Source organism: Chiloscyllium plagiosum, unplaced genomic scaffold (genome assembly GCF_037043375.1).
Source record: "Chiloscyllium plagiosum isolate Xiang-an unplaced genomic scaffold, Cpla_swu_hap1 HiC_scaffold_1, whole genome shotgun sequence".
Taxonomy (NCBI): domain Eukaryota; kingdom Metazoa; phylum Chordata; class Chondrichthyes; order Orectolobiformes; family Hemiscylliidae; genus Chiloscyllium; species Chiloscyllium plagiosum.
Window position 1 is genome coordinate 159,203,247 of NW_028270139.1, and position 20,150 is coordinate 159,223,396.

Below are 20,150 nucleotides of genomic sequence, written 5' to 3' on the forward strand. Positions count from 1 at the left end.
AGTGATCAATACATTCCCACAGTGAACAGTATATTCTCTCAGTGATCAGTACATTCCCGCAATGATCAATCCATTCCCAGATTGATCAATACATTCCCACAATGGTCAGTACATTCCCGCAGTGATCAATACACTCCCAGAGACATCAAAACATTTCCACAGGGTTCAGTTCGTTCCCGCAGTGATCGATACATTCCCGCTGTGATCAATACATTCCCACAGTGAACAGTATATTCCCCCAGTGATCAATACATTCCCACAATAATGAATACATTCCCGCAGTGATCAATACATTCCCACAGTGACCAATACATTCCCACAGTGATCAATCAATTCCCGCAGTGATGAGTACATTCCCACAGTGATCAGTACATTTCCTCCGTGAGCAGGACATTCCCACAGTGATCAATATGTTCCTGCAATGATCTGTACAATCCCGCAGTGAACAATACATTCCCGCAATGATCAGTACATTCCCAGTGATCAGAACATTCCCGCAGTGATCAGGACATTTTTGCAGTGATCAGTAATTTCCCACAATGATCAGTTATTAGTACATTTCCACATTGATCAGTAGATTCCCCCAGTGATCGGAACATTCCCACAGTTATCCGCACATTCCCACAGTGATCAGTGCATTCCCACAGTGATCAGTATATTCCCGCTTTGATCAGTACATTCCCACAGTGATTAATACATTCCCGCAGTGATCAACACGTTCCCGCAATGATCAGTTAATTCCCACAGTGATCATTACATTCCCGCAGTGAACAGTACATTCCCACAATGGTCAGAACATTTCCACAGTGATCAAAATATTCCCACAATGATCAGAACATTCCCACAGTGATCAGAACATTCCCACAGTGATCAGTTATTAGTACATTTCCACATTGACCAGTAGATTCCCGCAGTGATCGGAACATTCCCACAGTTATCCGCACATTCCCACAGTGATCAGGACATTCCCACAGTGATCAGTATATTCCCGCTTTGATCAGTACATTCCCACAGTGATTAATACATTCCCGCAGTGATCAACACGTTCCCGCAATGATCAGTTAATTCCCACAGTGATCATTACATTCCCGCAGTGAACAGTACATTCCCACAATGGTCAGAACATTTCCACAGTGATCAAAGTATTCCCACATTGATCAGAACATTCCCACAGTGATCAAAACATTCCAATAGTGATCAATACATTCCCACAGTGATCAGAACATTCCCGCCGTGATCAGTACATTCCCACAGTGATCAGTATATTCCCGCTTTGATCAGTACATTCCCACAGTGATTAATACATTCCCGCAGTGATCAACACGTTCCCGCAATGATCAGTTAATTCCCACAGTGATCATTACATTCCCGCAGTGAACAGTACATTCCCACAATGGTCAGAACATTTGCACATTGATCAAAATATTCCCACAATGATCAGAACATTCCCACAGTGATCAGAACATTCCCACAATGATCAGTTATTAGTACATTTCCACATTGATCAGTAGATTCCCGCAGTGATCGGAACATTCCCACAATGGTCAGAACATTTCCACAGTGATCAAAATATTCCCACAATGATCAGAACATTCCCACAGTGATCAAAACATTCCAATAGTGATCAATACATTCCCACAGTGATCAGAACATTCCCGCCGTGATCAGTACATTCCCACAGTGATCAGTACATTCCCGCAGTGATCAGTATATTCCCACAGTGATCAACACATTCCCACAGTGAACTGTATATTCCCCCAGTGATCAATACATTCCCACAGAGATCAATCCATTCCCACAATTATGAATAAATTCCCGCAGTGATCAATACATTCACACAGTGCTCAGTTTCTTCCCACAGTGATCAAAACATTTTTCACAGTGATGAATACATTCCCACAGTGAACAGTATATTCCCGCAGTGATCAGTACATTCCCAGATTGATCAATACATTCCCACAGTGGTCAGTATATTCCCGCAGTGATCAGTACATTCCCGCAGTGAACAGTACATTCCCACTGTGATCAATACATTCCCGCAGTGATCAGTACATTCCCACAGTGATCAGTACATTCCCGCAGTGAACAGTACATTCCCACCGTGATCAATACATTCCCACAGTGATCAATACATTCCCACAGTGATCAGTACAATACCGCAGTGAACAGTACATTCCCGCAATAATCAGTAAAGTCCTGCTTGATCAGGATATTCCCTCTGTGATCAGTACATTGCCAGTGATCAGTAAATTCCCGCAGTAATCAATACATTCCCACAATGTTCAGTACACTCCCGCAATGATCAGTACATTCCGACAGTAATCAATACATTACCGCAGTGATCAGTAAATTCCCACAGTGTTCAGTACATTCCCACAATGATCAATAAATTCCCACAGTGATCAATACATTCTCATACTGATCTCTCAATAGATTGCCACAGTGATCAATACATTCCCACTGTGATCAATCCATTCCCACAGTGATGAGTACATTCCCACAGTGAACAGTATATTCCCGCAGTGATCAGTATATTCCCACAGTGATCAGTACATAACCGCAGTGATCAATCTATTCCCAGATTGATCAATACATCCCCACAGTGGTCAGTACATTCCCACAGTGATCAATACACTCGCAGAGAGATCAATACATTCCCACAGTGTACAGTTTGTTCCCGTAGTGATCGATACATTCCCACAGTGATCAATACATTCCCACAGTGATCAATACATTCCTGCAGTAATCAGTACATTCCCAATGATCCGTACATTCCCAGTGATCAGTACATTCCCGCAGAGATCAGCACATCCTGCTATGATCAGCACATTCCCGCGGTGATTAGTACATTCCCGCTGTGATTAGTACATTCCAACAGTGATCAGTACATTCCTGCAGTGATCAGTACATTCTGACAGTGATCTGCACATTCCGACAGTGATCAATATATTCCCACATTAATCAATTCAATCCCGCAGTGATCAGTACATTCCCGCAGTGATCTGTACATTCCCACAGAGAACAGTACATTCCCGCAGTGATCAGTAAATTCCTGCTTGATCAGTATAATCCCACTGTGATCAGTACATTCCCAGTGATCAATACATTCCCGCAATGATCAGTACATTCCCACAATGATCAGTACATTCCCGCAGAGATCAATACATTCCCAGATTGATCAATACATTCCCACAGTGGTCAGTACATTCCTGCAGTGATCAGTACATTCCCACAGTGATCAGTACATTCCCGCAGTGATCAATACATTCCCAGAGAGATCAATACATTCCCACAGTGATCAGTGCACTCCACCAGTGATCACTACATTTCCGCACTGATCAGTATATTCCTACAGTGATCATTACATTCCCGCGATGATGAGTACATTACCGTGGTGATCAGTACATTCACACAGTGATCAGTACATTCCCGCAGTGATCAGTGCATTCCCACAGTGACCAGGACATTCCCACAATAATCATTACATTCCTGCAGTGAACAGTACATTCCTGCAGTGATCAGTACATTCCCACAGTGATCAGTACATTCCCGCAGTGATCAGCACATTCCTGCTATGATCAGTACATTCCCGCGGTGATTAGTACATTCCCGCTGTGATTAGTACATTCCAACAGTGATCAGTACATTCCCGCAGTGATCAGTATATTCCCACAGTGATCAGTATATTCCCGCAGTGATCAGTACATTCCCACGGTGATCAGTACATGCCCGCAGTGATCAATGCATTCCTGCAATGAACAGTACATTCCCACTGTGATCAGTACATTCCCTCAGTGATCAGTAAATTCCTGCTTGATTAGGATATTCCCACTGTGATCAGTACATTCCCAGTGATCAGTACATTCCCACAGTGATCAGTGCATTCCCACAGTGATCAGTATATTCCTGCAGTGATCAGCACATTCGCGCAGTGATCACAACATTCCCGCAGTGATCAATACATTCCCACAGTGATCAGTGCATTCCCACAGTGATCAGTATATTCCTGCAGTGATCAGCACATACGCGCAGTGATCACAACATTCCCGCAGTGATCAGTATATTCCCACAGTGATCAGTACATGCCCGCAGTGATCAATACATTCCTGCAATGAACAGTACATTCCCACTGTGATCAGTACATTCCCTCAGTGATCAGTAAATTCCTGCTTGGTCAGGATATTCCCACTGTGATCAGTACATTCCCAGTGATCAGTACATTCCCACAGTGATCAATATATTCCCACATTAGTCAATTCATTCCCGCAGTGATCAGTACATTCCCACAGTGATCAGTACATTCCCACAGTGAACAGTACATTCCCGCAGTGATCAGTACATTCCCACAGTGATCAAGACATTCCCACAATAATGAATACATTCCCGCAGTGATCAGTATATACCAGCTGTGATCAGATTGTTCCCACAGTGGTCAGTACACTCCCGCAATGAACAGTACATTCCGACAGTGATCAATACATTACCGCAGTGATCAGTAAATTCCCACAGTGTTCAGAGCATTCCCACAATGACCAGTACATTCCAACAATGATCAATAAATTCCCGCAGTGATCAGTAAATTCCCACAGTGATCAGTACATTCCCACAGTGATCAGTATATTGCCACAGTGATCAATCCATTCCCACAGTGATGAGTACATTCCCACAGTGAACAGTATATTCCCAAAAGTGATCAGTACATTCCCACAGTGATCAGTACATACCCGCAGTGATCAATCCATTCCCAGATTGATCAATACATCCCCACAGTGATCAATACATTCCCACAGTGATCAATACACTCGCAGAGAGATCAACACATTCCCACAGAGTTTAGTTTGATCCCGCAGTGATCAATACTTTCCCACAGTGATCAATACATTCCCACAGTGATCAATACAATCCTACAATGAACAGTACATTCCCACAGTGAACAGTACATTCCCACAGAGATCAATACATTCCTGCAGTGATCAGTACATTCCCAGTGATCCGTACATTCCCACGGTGATTAGTACATTCCCGCTGTGATCAGTACATTCCGACAGTGATCTGTACATTCCCACAGTGATCAATATATTCCCACAATAATCAATTCATTCCAGCAGTGATCTGTACATTCCCGCAGTGATCAGTAAATTCCTGCAGTGATCAGTAAATTCCCAGTGATCAGTACATTCCAACAGTGATCAGTACATTCCGACAGTGATCTGTACATTCCCACAGTGATCAATATATTCCCACAATAATCAATTCTTTCCAGCAGTGATCTGTACATTCCCGCAGTGATCAGTAAATTCCTGCTTGATCAGTATAATCCCATAGTGATCAGTACATTCCAACAGTGATCAGTAGATTCCCGCAGTGATCGGAACATTCCCACAGTTATCCGCACATTCCCACAGTGATCAGGACATTCCCACAGTGATCAGTATATTCCCGCAATGATCAGTTAATTCCCACAGTGATCATTACATTCCCGCAGTGAACAGTACATTCCCACAATGGTCAGTACATTTCCACAGTGATCAAAATATTCCCACAATGATCAGAACATTCCCACAGTGATCAAAACATTCCAATAGTGATCAATACATTCCCACAGTGATCAGAACATTCCCGCCGTGATCAGTACATTCCCACAGTGATCAGTACATTCCCGCAGTGATTAGTATATTCCCACAGTGATCTGTACATTCCCACAGTGATCAATATATTCCCACAATAATCAATTCATTCCAGCAGTGATCTGTACATTCCCCCAGTGATCAGTAAATTCCTGCTTGATCAGTATAATCCCACTGTGATCAGTACATTCCCAGTGATCAATACATTCCCACAGTGATCAGTACTTTCCCACAGTGATCAGTGAATTCCCACAGTGATCAGTATATTCCTGCAGTGATCAGTACATTCCCACTGAGTTCAGTACATTCTCGCAGTGAACAGTACATTCCCACAATGATCAGTACAGTTCCACAGTGATCAAAACAATCCAACACTGATCAATACGTTCCCACAGTGATCAGAACATTCCCGCAGTGATCAGTACATTCCCATAGTGATCAGAACATTCCTGCAGTGATCAGTACATTCCCACAGTGATCAGTATTTTCCCGCTGTGATCAATACATTCCCACAGTGAATAGTATATTCCTCCAGTGATCAATACATTCCCACAGTGATCAATCCATTCCCACAATAATGAATACATTCCCGCAGTGATCAATACATTCACACAGTGATCAGTACATTCCCATAGTGATCAGAACATTCCTGCAGTGATCAGTACATTCCCACAGTGATCAGTATTTTCCCGCTGTGATCAATACATTCCCACAGTGAATAGTATATTCCTCCAGTAATCAATACATTCCCACAGTGATCAATCCATTCCCACAATAATGAATACATTCCCGCAGTGATCAATACATTCACACAGTGATCAGTACATTCCCACAGTGAACAGTATATTCCCGCAGTGATCAGTACATTCCCACTGAGTTCAGTACATTCCCGCAGTGATCAATACATTCCCAGATTGTTCAATACATTCCCACAGTGGTCAGTATATTCCCACAGTGATCAGTACATTCCCACAGTGATCAGTACATTCCCACAGTGATCAGTACATTCCCGCAGTGATCAATACATTCCCAGAGAGATCAATACATTCCCACAATGATCAGTGCACTCCCGCAGTAATCACTACATTCCCGCAGTGATCAGTACATTCCTACAGTGATCATTACATTCCCGCTATGATGAGTACATTACCGTGGTGATCAGTACATTCACACAGTGATCAGTACATTCCCGCTATGATCAGGGCATTCCCACAGTGATCAGTACATTCCCGCTATGATCAGTACATTCACACAGTGATCAGTACATTCCCGCAGTGATCAGTATATTCCCACAGTGATCAGTATATTCCCGCAGTGATCAGTACATTCCCACAGTGATCAGTACATGCCCGCAGTGATCAATACATTCCTGCAATGAACAGTACATTCCCACAGTGATCAGTACATTCCCTCAGTGATCAGTAAATTCCTGCTTGATCAGGATATTCCCACTGTGATCAGTACATTCCCAGTGATCAGTACATTCCCACAGTGATTAGTGCATTCCAACAGTGATCAGTATATTCCTGCAGTGATCAGCACATTCGCGCAGTGATCACAACATTCCCGCAGTGATCAGTATATTCCCACAGTGATCAGTACATGCCCGCAGTGATCAATACATTCCTGCAATGAACAGTACATTCCCACTGTAATCAGTACATTCCCACAGTGATCAGTAAATTCCTGCTTGGTCAGGATATTCCCACTGTGATCAGTACATTCCCAGTGATCAGTACATTCCCACAGTGATCAGTACATTCCCACAGTGAACAGTATATTCCCACAGTGACCAGGACATTCCCGCAGTGATTAATACATTCCCAGAGAGATCAATACATTCCCACAGTGATCAGTGCACTCCCGCAGTGATCACTACATTCCCGCACTGATCAGTACATTCCTACAGTGATCATTACATTCCCGCTATGATGAGTACATTACCGTGGTGATCAGTACATTCACACAGTGATCAGTACATTCCCACAGTGATCAGTACATTCCCGCAGTGTTCAGTACATTCCCACAGTGATCAGTACATTCCCACAGTGATCAATACATTCCCGCAGTGATCAGTACATTCCCACAGTGATCATTACATTCCCGCAGTGATCAGTACATTCCCACAGTGATCAGTACAATCCCGCAGTGAGCAGTACATTCCCACCGTGATCAGTACATTTCCTCCGTGATCAGGACATTCCCACAGTGATCAATATGTTCCTGCAATGATCTGTACAATCCCGCAGTGAACAATACATTCCCGCAATGATCAGTACATTCCCAGTGATCAGAACATTCCCGCAGTGATCAGGACATTTTTGCAGTGATCAGTAATTTCCCACAATGATCAGTTATTAGTACATTTCCACATTGATCAGTAGATTCCCGCAGTGATCGGAACATTCCCACAGTTATCCGCACATTCCCACAGTGATCAGGACATTCCCACAGTGATCAGTATATTCCCGCAATGATCAGTTAATTCCCACAGTGATCATTACATTCCCGCAGTGAACAGTACATTCCCACAATGGTCAGTACATTTCCACAGTGATCAAAATATTCCCACAATGATCAGAACATTCCCACAGTGATCAAAACATTCCAATAGTGATCAATACATTCCCACAGTGATCAGAACATTCCCGCCGTGATCAGTACATTCCCACAGTGATCAGTACATTCCCGCAGTGATTAGTATATTCCCACAGTGATCTGTACATTCCCACAGTGATCAATATAATCCCACATTAATCAATTCATTCCCGCAGTGATCAGTACATTCCCACAGTGATCAGTACATTCCCACAGTGAACAGTACATTCCCGCAGTGATCAGTGCATTCCCACAGTGATCAAGACATTCCCACAATAATGAATACATTCCCGCAGTGATCAGTATATACCAGCTGTGATCAGATTGTTCCCACAGTGGTCAGTACACTCCAGCAATGAACAGTACATTCCGACAGTGATCAATACATTACCGCAGTGATCAGTAAATTCCCACAGTGTTCAGAGCATTCCCACAATGACCAGTACATTCCAACAATGATCAATAAATTCCCGCAGTGATCAGTAAATTCCCACAGTAATCAATACATTCCCACAGTGAGCAGTACATTCCCACAGTGATCAGTACATTCCCACAGTGATCAGTATATTGCCACAGTGATCAATCCATTCCCACAGTGATGAGTACATTCCCACAGTGAACAGTATATTCCCGAAAGTGATCAGTACATTCCCACAGTGATCAGTACATACCCGCAGTGATCAATCCATTCCCAGATTGATCAATACATCCCCACAGTGATCAATACATTCCCACAGTGATCAATACACTCGCAGAGAGATCAACACATTCCCACAGAGTTTAGTTTGATCCCGCAGTGATCGATACTTTCCCACAGTGATCAATACATTCCCACAGTGATCAATACAATCCTACAATGAACAGTACATTCCCGCAGTGAACAGTACATTCCCACAGTGAACAGTACATTCCCACAGAGATCAATACATTCCTGCAGTGATCAGTACATTCCCAGTGATCCGTACATTCCCACGGTGATTAGTACATTCCCGCTGTGATCAGTACATTCCGACAGAGATCTGTACATTCCCACAGTGATCAATATATTCCCACAATAATCAATTCATTCCAGCAGTGATCTGTACATTCCCGCAGTGATCAGTAAATTCCTGCAGTGATCAGTAAATTCCCAGTGATCAGTACATTCCAACAGTGATCAGTACATTCCGACAGTGATCTGTACATTCCCACAGTGATCAATATATTCCCACAATAATCAATTCATTCCAGCAGTGATCTGTACATTCCCGCAGTGATCAGTAAATTCCTGCTTGATCAGTATAATCCCACTGTGATCAGTACATTCCCAGTGATCAATACATTCCCACAGTGATCAGTACTTTCCCACAGTGATCAGTGAATTCCCACAGTGATCAGTATATTCCTGCAGTGATCAGTACATTCCCACTGAGTTCAGTACATTCTCGCAGTGAACAGTACATTCCCACAATGATCAGTACAGTTCCACAGTGATCAAAACAATCCAACACTGATCAATACGTTCCCACAGTGATCAGAACATTCCCGCAGTGATCAGTACATTCCCATAGTGATCAGAACATTCCTGCAGTGATCAGTACATTTCCACAGTGATCAGTATTTTCCTGCTGTGATCAATACATTCCCACAGTGAATAGTATATTCCTCCAGTGATCAATACATTCCCACAGTGATCAATCCATTCCCACAATAATGAATACATTCCCGCAGTGATCAATACATTCACACAGTGATCAGTACATTCCCATAGTGATCAGAACATTCCTGCAGTGATCAGTACATTCCCACAGTGATCAGTATTTTCCCGCTGTGATCAATACATTCCCACAGTGAATAGTATATTCCTCCAGTGATCAATACATTCCCACAGTGATCAGTACATTCCCACAGTGAACAGTATATTCCCGCAGTGATCAGTACATTCCCACTGAGTGCAGTACATTCCCGCAGTGATCAATACATTCCCAGATTGTTCAATACATTCCCACAGTGGTCAGTATATTCCCACAGTGATCAGTACATTCCCACAGTGATCAGTACATTCCCGCAGTGATCAATACATTCCCAGAGAGATCAATACATTCCCACAATGATCAGTGCACTCCCGCAGTAATCACTACATTCCCGCACTGATCAGTACATTCCTACAGTGATCATTACATTCCCGCTATGATGAGTACATTACCGTGGTGATCAGTACATTCACACAGTGATCAGTACATTCCCGCTATGATCAGGGCATTCCCACAGTGATCAGGACATTCCCTCAGTGATCATTACATTCCTGCAGTGAACAGTACATTCCCGCAGTGATCAGTATATTCCCACAGTGATCAGTATATTCCCGCAGTGATCAGTACATTCCCACAGTGATCAGTACATGCCCGCAGTGATCAATACATTCCTGCAATGAACAGTACATTCCCACAGTGATCAGTACATTCCCTCAGTGATCAGTAAATTCCTGCTTGATCAGGATATTCCCACTGTGATCAGTGCATTCCCAGTGATCAGTACATTCCCACAGTGATTAGTGCATTCCAACAGTGATCAGTATATTCCTGCAGTGATCAGCACATTCGCGCAGTGATCACAACATTCCCGCAGTGATCAATACATTCCCACAGTGATCAGTGCATTCCCACAGTGATCAGTATATTCCTGCAGTGATCAGCACATTTGCGCAGTGATCACAACATTCCCGCAGTGATCAGTATATTCCCACAGTGATCAGTACATTCCCGCATTGATCAGTATATTCCTGCAGTGAGCAGTACATTCCCAGTGATCAATACATTCCGACAGTGATCTGTACATTCCCACAGTGATCAATATATTCCCACATTAATCAATTCATTCCCGCAGTGATCAGTACATTCCCACAGTGATCAGTACATTCCCACAGTGAACAGTACATTCCCGCAGTGATCAGTACATTCCCACAGTGATCAAGACATTCCCACAATAATGAATACATTCCCGCAGTGATCAATACGTTCACACAGTGATCAATACATTCCCACAGTGAACAGTATATTCTCTCAGTGATCAGTACATTCCCGCAATGATCAATCCATTCCCAGATTGATCAATACATTCCCACAATGGTCAGTACATTCCCGCAGTGATCAATACACTCCCAGAGACATCAAAACATTTCCACAGGGTTCAGTTCGTTCCCGCAGTGATCGATACATTCCCGCTGTGATCAATACATTCCCACAGTGAACAGTGTATTCCCCCAGTGATCAATACATTCCCACAATAATGAATACATTCCCGCAGTGATCAATACATTCCCACAGTGATCAGTATATTCCCACAGTGACCAATACATTCCCACAGTGATCAATCAATTCCCGCAGTGATGAGTACATTCCCACAGTGATCAGTACATTTCCTCCGTGAGCAGGACATTCCCACAGTGATCAATATGTTCCTGCAATGATCTGTACAATCCCGCAGTGAACAATACATTCCCGCAATGATCAGTACATTCCCAGTGATCAGAACATTCCCGCAGTGATCAGGACATTTTTGCAGTGATCAGTAATTTCCCACAATGATCAGTTATTAGTACATTTCCACATTGATCAGTAGATTCCCCCAGTGATCGGAACATTCCCACAGTTATCCGCACATTCCCACAGTGATCAGTGCATTCCCACAGTGATCAGTATATTCCCGCTTTGATCAGTACATTCCCACAGTGATTAATACATTCCCGCAGTGATGAACACGTTCCCGCAATGATCAGTTAATTCCCACAGTGATCATTACATTCCCGCAGTGAACAGTACATTCCCACAATGGTCAGAACATTTGCACATTGATCAAAATATTCCCACAATGATCAGAACATTCCCACAGTGATCAGAACATTCCCACAATGATCAGTTATTAGTACATTTCCACATTGATCAGTAGATTCCCGCAGTGATCGGAACATTCCCACAATGGTCAGAACATTTCCACAGTGATCAAAATATTCCCACAATGATCAGAACATTCCCACAGTGATCAAAACATTCCAATAGTGATCAATACATTCCCACAGTGATCAGAACATTCCCGCCGTGATCAGTACATTCCCACAGTGATCAGTACATTCCCGCAGTGATCAGTATATTCCCACAGTGATCAACACATTCCCACAGTGAACTGTATATTCCCCCAGTGATCAATACATTCCCACAGAGATCAATCCATTCCCACAATTATGAATAAATTCCCGCAGTGATCAATACATTCACACAGTGCTCAGTTTCTTCCCACAGTGATCAAAACATTTTTCACAGTGATGAATACATTCCCACAGTGAACAGTATATTCCCGCAGTGATCAGTACATTCCCAGATTGATCAATACATTCCCACAGTGGTCAGTATATTCCCGCAGTGATCAGTACATTCCCGCAGTGAACAGTACATTCCCACTGTGATCAATACATTCCCGCAGTGATCAGTACATTCCCACAGTGATCAGTACATTCCCGCAGTGAACAGTACATTCCCACCGTGATCAATACATTCCCACAGTGATCAATACATTCCCACAGTGATCAGTACAATACCGCAGTGAACAGTACATTCCCGCAATGATCAGTAAAGTCCTGCTTGATCAGGATATTCCCTCTGTGATCAGTACATTGCCAGTGATCAGTAAATTCCCGCAGTAATCAATACATTCCCACAATGTTCAGTACACTCCCGCAATGATCAGTACATTCCGACAGTAATCAATACATTACCGCAGTGATCAGTAAATTCCCACAGTGTTCAGTACATTCCCACAATGATCAATAAATTCCCACAGTGATCAATACATTCTCATACTGATCTCTCAATAGATTGCCACAGTGATCAATACATTCCCACTGTGATCAATCCATTCCCACAGTGATGAGTACATTCCCACAGTGAACAGTATATTCCCGCAGTGATCAGTATATTCCCACAGTGATCAGTACATAACCGCAGTGATCAATCTATTCCCAGATTGATCAATACATCCGCACAGTGGTCAGTACATTCCCACAGTGATCAATACACTCGCAGAGAGATCAATACATTCCCACAGTGTACAGTTTGTTCCCGCAGTGATCGATACATTCCCACAGTGATCAATACATTCCCACAGTGATCAATACATTCCTGCAGTAATCAGTACATTCCCAATGATCCGTACATTCCCAGTGATCAGTACATTCCCGCAGAGATCAGCACATCCTGCTATGATCAGCACATTCCCGCGGTGATTAGTACATTCCCGCTGTGATTAGTACATTCCAACAGTGATCAGTACATTCCTGCAGTGATCAGTACATTCTGACAGTGATCTGCACATTCCGACAGTGATCAATATATTCCCACATTAATCAATTCAATCCCGCAGTGATCAGTACATTCCCGCAGTGATCTGTACATTCCCACAGAGAACAGTACATTCCCGCAGTGATCAGTAAATTCCTGCTTGATCAGTATAATCCCACTGTGATCAGTACATTCCCAGTGATCAATACATTCCCGCAATGATCAGTACATTCCCACAATGATCAGTACATTCCCGCAGAGATCAATACATTCCCAGATTGATCAATACATTCCCACAGTGGTCAGTACATTCCTGCAGTGATCAGTACATTCCCACAGTGATCAGTACATTCCCGCAGTGATCAATACATTCCCAGAGAGATCAATACATTCCCACAGTGATCAGTACATTCCCACAGTGATCACTACATTTCCGCACTGATCAGTATATTCCTACAGTGATCATTACATTCCCGCGATGATGAGTACATTACCGTGGTGATCAGTACATTCACACAGTGATCAGTACATTCCCGCAGTGATCATTGCATTCCCACAGTGACCAGGACATTCCCACAATAATCATTACATTCCTGCAGTGAACAGTACATTCCTGCAGTGATCAGTACATTCCCACAGTGATCAGTACATTCCCGCAGTGATCAGCACATTCCTGCTATGATCAGTACATTCCCGCGGTGATTAGTACATTCCCGCTGTGATTAGTACATTCCAACAGTGATCAGTACATTCCCGCAGTGATCAGTATATTCCCACAGTGATCAGTATATTCCCGCAGTGATCAGTACATTCCCACGGTGATCAGTACATGCCCGCAGTGATCAATGCATTCTGGAATGAACAGTACATTCCCACTGTGATCAGTACATTCCCTCAGTGATCAGTAAATTCCTGCTTGATTAGGATATTCCCACTGTGATCAGTACATTCCCAGTGATCAGTACATTCCCACAGTGATCAGTGCATTCCCACAGTGATCAGTATATTCCTGCAGTGATCAGCACATTCGCGCAGTGATCACAACATTCCCGCAGTGATCAATACATTCCCACAGTGATCAGTGCATTCCCACAGTGATCAGTATATTCCTGCAGTGATCAGCACATACGCGCAGTGATCACAACATTCCCGCAGTGATCAGTATATTCCCACAGTGATCAGTACATGCCCGCAGTGATCAATACATTCCTGCAATGAACAGTACATTCCCACTGTGATCAGTACATTCCCTCAGTGATCAGTAAATTCCTGCTTGGTCAGGATATTCCCACTGTGATCAGTACATTCCCAGTAATCAGTACATTCCCACAGTGATCAATATATTCCCACATTAGTCAATTCATTCCCGCAGTGATCAGTACATTCCCACAGTGATCAGTACATTCCCACAGTGAACAGTACATTCCCGCAGTGATCAGTACATTCCCACAGTGATCAAGACATTCCCACAATAATGAATACATTCCCGCAGTGAACAGTATATACCAGCTGTGATCAGATTGTTCCCACAGTGGTCAGTACACTCCCGCAATGAACAGTACATTCCGACAGTGATCAATACATTACTGCAGTGATCAGTAAATTCCCACAGTGTTCAGAGCATTCCCACAATGACCAGTACATTCCAACAATGATCAATAAATTCCCGCAGTGATCAGTAAATTCCCACAGTGATCAGTACATTCCCACAGTGATCAGTATATTGCCACAGTGATCAATCCATTCCCACAGTGATGAGTACATTCCCACAGTGAACAGTATATTCCCAAAAGTGATCAGTACATTCCCACAGTGATCAGTACATACCCGCAGTGATCAATCCATTCCCAGATTGATCAATACATCCCCACAGTGATCAATACATTCCCACAGTGATCAATACACTCGCAGAGAGATCAACACATTCCCACAGAGTTTAGTTTGATCCCGCAGTGATCAATACTTTCCCACAGTGATCAATACATTCCCACAGTGATCAATACAATCCTACAATGAACAGTACATTCCCACAGTGAACAGTACATTACCACAGACATCAATACATTCCTGCAGTGATCAGTACATTCCCAGTGATCCGTACATTCCCACGGTGATTAGTACATTCCCGCTGTGATCAGTACATTCCGACAGTGATCTGTACATTCCCACAGTGATCAATATATTCCCACAATAATCAATTCATTCCAGCAGTGATCTGTACATTCCCGCAGTGATCAGTAAATTCCTGCAGTGATCAGTAAATTCCCAGTGATCAGTACATTCCAACAGTGATCAGTACATTCCGACAGTGATCTGTACATTCCCACAGTGATCAATATATTCCCACAATAATCAATTCTTTCCAGCAGTGATCTGTACATTCCCGCAGTGATCAGTAAATTCCTGCTTGATCAGTATAATCCCATAGTGATCAGTACATTCCAACAGTGATCAGTACATTCCCGCAGTGATCAGTATATTCCTGCAGTGATCAGTAATTTCCCAGTGATCAGTACATTCCAACAGTGATCAGTACATTCCGACAGTGATCTGTACATTCCCACAGTGATCAATATATTCCCACAATAATCAATTCATTCCAGCAGTGATCTGTACATTCCCCCAGTGATCAGTAAATTCCTGCTTGATCAGTATAATCCCACTGTGATCAGTACATTCCCAGTGATCAATACATTCCCACAGTGATCAGTACTTTCCCACAGTGATCAGTGAATTCCCACAGTGATCAGTATATTCCTGCAGTGATCAGTACATTCCCACTGAGTTCAGTACATTCTCGCAGTGAACAGTACATTCCCACAATGATCAGTACAGTTCCACAGTGATCAAAACAATCCAACACTGATCAATACGTTCCCATAGTGATCAGAACATTCCCGCAGTGATCAGTACATTCCCATAGTGATCAGAACATTCCTGCAGTGATCAGTACATTCCCACAGTGATCAGTATTTTCCCGCTGTGATCAATACATTCCCACAGTGAATAGTATATTCCTCCAGTGATCAATACATTCCCACAGTGATCAATCCATTCCCACAATAATGAATACATTCCCGCAGTGATCAATACATTCACACAGTGATCAGTACATTCCCATAGTGATCAGAACATTCCTGCAGTGATCAGTACATTCCCACAGTGATCAGTATTTTCCCGCTGTGATCAATACATTCCCACAGTGAATAGTATATTCCTCCAGTGATCAATACATTCCCACAGTGATCAATCCATTCCCACAATAATGAATACATTCCCGCAGTGATCAATACATTCACACAGTGATCAGTACATTCCCACAGTGAACAGTATATTCCCGCAGTGATCAGTACATTCCCACTGAGTTCAGTACATTCCCGCAGTGATCAATACATTCCCAGATTGTTCAATACATTCCCACAGTGGTCAGTATATTCCCACAGTGATCAGTACATTCCCGCAGTGATCAATACATTCCCAGAGAGATCAATACATTCCCACAATGATCAGTGCACTCCCGCAGTAATCACTACATTCCCGCAGTGATCAGTACATTCCTACAGTGATCATTACATTCCCGCTATGATGAGTACATTACCGTGGTGATCAGTACATTCACACAGTGATCAGTACATTCCCGCTATGATCAGGGCATTCCCACAGTGATCAGTACATTCCCGCTATGATCAGTACATTCACACAGTGATCAGTACATTCCCGCAGTGATCAGTATATTCCCACAGTGATCAGTATATTCCCGCAGTGATCAGTACATTCCCACAGTGATCAGTACATGCCCGCAGTGATCAATACATTCCTGCAATGAACAGTACATTCCCACTGTGATCAGTACATTCCCTCAGTGATCAGTAAATTCCTGCTTGATCAGGATATTCCCACTGTGATCAGTGCATTCCCAGTGATCAGTACATTCCCACAGTGATTAGTGCATTCCAACAGTGATCAGTATATTCCTGCAGTGATCAGCACATTCGCGCAGTGATCACAACATTCCCGCAGTGATCAATACATTCCCACAGTGATCAGTGCATTCCCACAGTGATCAGTATATTCCTGCAGTGATCAGCACATTTGCGCAGTGATCACAACATTCCCGCAGTGATCAGTATATTCCCACAGTGATCAATACATTCCCGCATTGATCAGTATATTCCTGCAGTGAGCAGTACATTCCCAGTGATCAATACATTCCGACAGTGATCTGTACATTCCCACAGTGATCAATATATTCCCACATTAATCAATTCATTCCCGCAGTGATCAGTACATTCCCACAGTGATCAGTACATTCCCACAGTGAACAGTACATTCCCGCAGTGATCAGTACATTCCCACAGTGATCAAGACATTCCCACAATAATGAATACATTCCCGCAGTGATCAATACGTTCACACGGTGATCAATACATTCCCACAGTGAACAGTATATTCTCTCAGTGATCAGTACATTCCCGCAATGATCAATCCATTCCCAGATTGATCAATACATTCCCACAATGGTCAGTACATTCCCGCAGTGATCAATACACTCCCAGAGACATCAAAACATTTCCACAGGGTTCAGTTCGTTCCCGCAGTGATCGACACATTCCCACAGTGATCAGTGCATTCCCACAGTGATCAGTATATTCCTGCAGTGATCAGCACATTTGCGCAGTGATCACAACATTCCCGCAGTGATCAGTATATTCCCACAGTGATCAGTACATTCCCGCATTGATCAGTATATTCCTGCAGTGAGCAGTACATTCCCAGTGATCAATACATTCCGACAGTGATCAGTACATTCCCACAGTGATCAATATATTCCCACATTAATCAATTCATTCCCGCAGTGATCAGTACATTCCCACAGTGATCAGTACATTCCCACAGTGAACAGTTCATTCCCGCAGTGATCAGTACATTCCCATAGTGATCAAGACATTCCCACAATAATGAATACATTCCCGCAGTGATCAGTATATACCAGCTGTGATCAGATTGTTCCCACAGTGGTCAGTACACTCCCGCAATGAACAGTACATTCCGACAGTGATCAATACATTACCGCAGTGATCAGTAAATTCCCACAGTGTTCAGAGCATTCCCACAATGACCAGTACATTCCAACAATGATCAATAAATTCCCGCAGTGATCAGTAAATTCCCACAGTAATCAATACATTCCCACAGTGAGCAGTACATTCCCACAGTGATCAGTACATTCCCACAGTGATCAGTATATTGCCACAGTGATCAATCCATTCCCACAGTGATGAGTACATTCCCACAGTGAACAGTATATTCCCAAAAGTGATCAGTACATTCCCACAGTGATCAGTACATACCCGCAGTGATCAATCCATTCCCAGATTGATCAATACATCCCCACAGTGATCAATACATTCCCACAGTGATCAATACACTCGCAGAGAGATCAACACATTCCCACAGAGTTTAGTTTGATCCCGCAGTGATCAATACTTTCCCACAGTGATCAATACATTCCCACAGTGATCAATACAATCCTACAATGAACAGTACATTCCCACAGTGAACAGTACATTCCCACAGAGATCAATACATTCCTGCAGTGATCAGTACATTCCCAGTGATCCGTACATTCCCACGGTGATTAGTACATTCCCGCTGTGATCAGTACATTCCGACAGTGATCTGTACATTCCCACAGTGATCAATATATTCCCACAATAATCAATTCATTCCAGCAGTGATCTGTACATTCCCGCAGTGATCAGTAAATTCCTGCAGTGATCAGTAAATTCCCAGTGATCAGTACATTCCAACAGTGATCAGTACATTCCGACAGTGATCTGTACATTCCCACAGTGATCAATATATTCCCACAATAATCAATTCATTCCAGCAGTGATCTGTACATTCCCGCAGTGATCAGTAAATTCCTGCTTGATCAGTATAATCCCACTGTGATCAGTACATTCCCAGTGATCAATACATTCCCACAGTGATCAGTACTTTCCCACAGTGATCAGTGAATTCCCACAGTGATCAGTATATTCCTGCAGTGATCAGTACATTCCCACTGAGTTCAGTACATTCTCGCAGTGAACAGTACATTCCCACAATGATCAGTACAGTTCCACAGTGATCAAAACAATCCAACACTGATCAATACGTTCCCACAGTGATCAGAACATTCCCGCAGTGATCAGTACATTCCCATAGTGATCAGAACATTCCTGCAGTGATCAGTACATTCCCACAGTGATCAGTATTTTCCCGCTGTGATCAATACATTCCCACAGTGAATAGTATATTCCTCCAGTGATCAATACATTCCCACAGTGATCAATCCATTCCCACAATAATGAATACATTCCCGCAGTGATCAATACATTGACACAGTGATCAGTACATTCCCATAGTGATCAGAACATTCCTGCAGTGATCAGTACATTCCCACAGTGATCAGTATTTTCCCGCTGTGATCAATACATTCCCACAGTGAATAGTATATTCCTCCAGTGATCAATACATTCCCACAGTGATCAATCCATTCCCACAATAATGAATACATTCCCGCAGTGATCAATACATTCACACAGTGATCAGTACATTCCCATAGTGA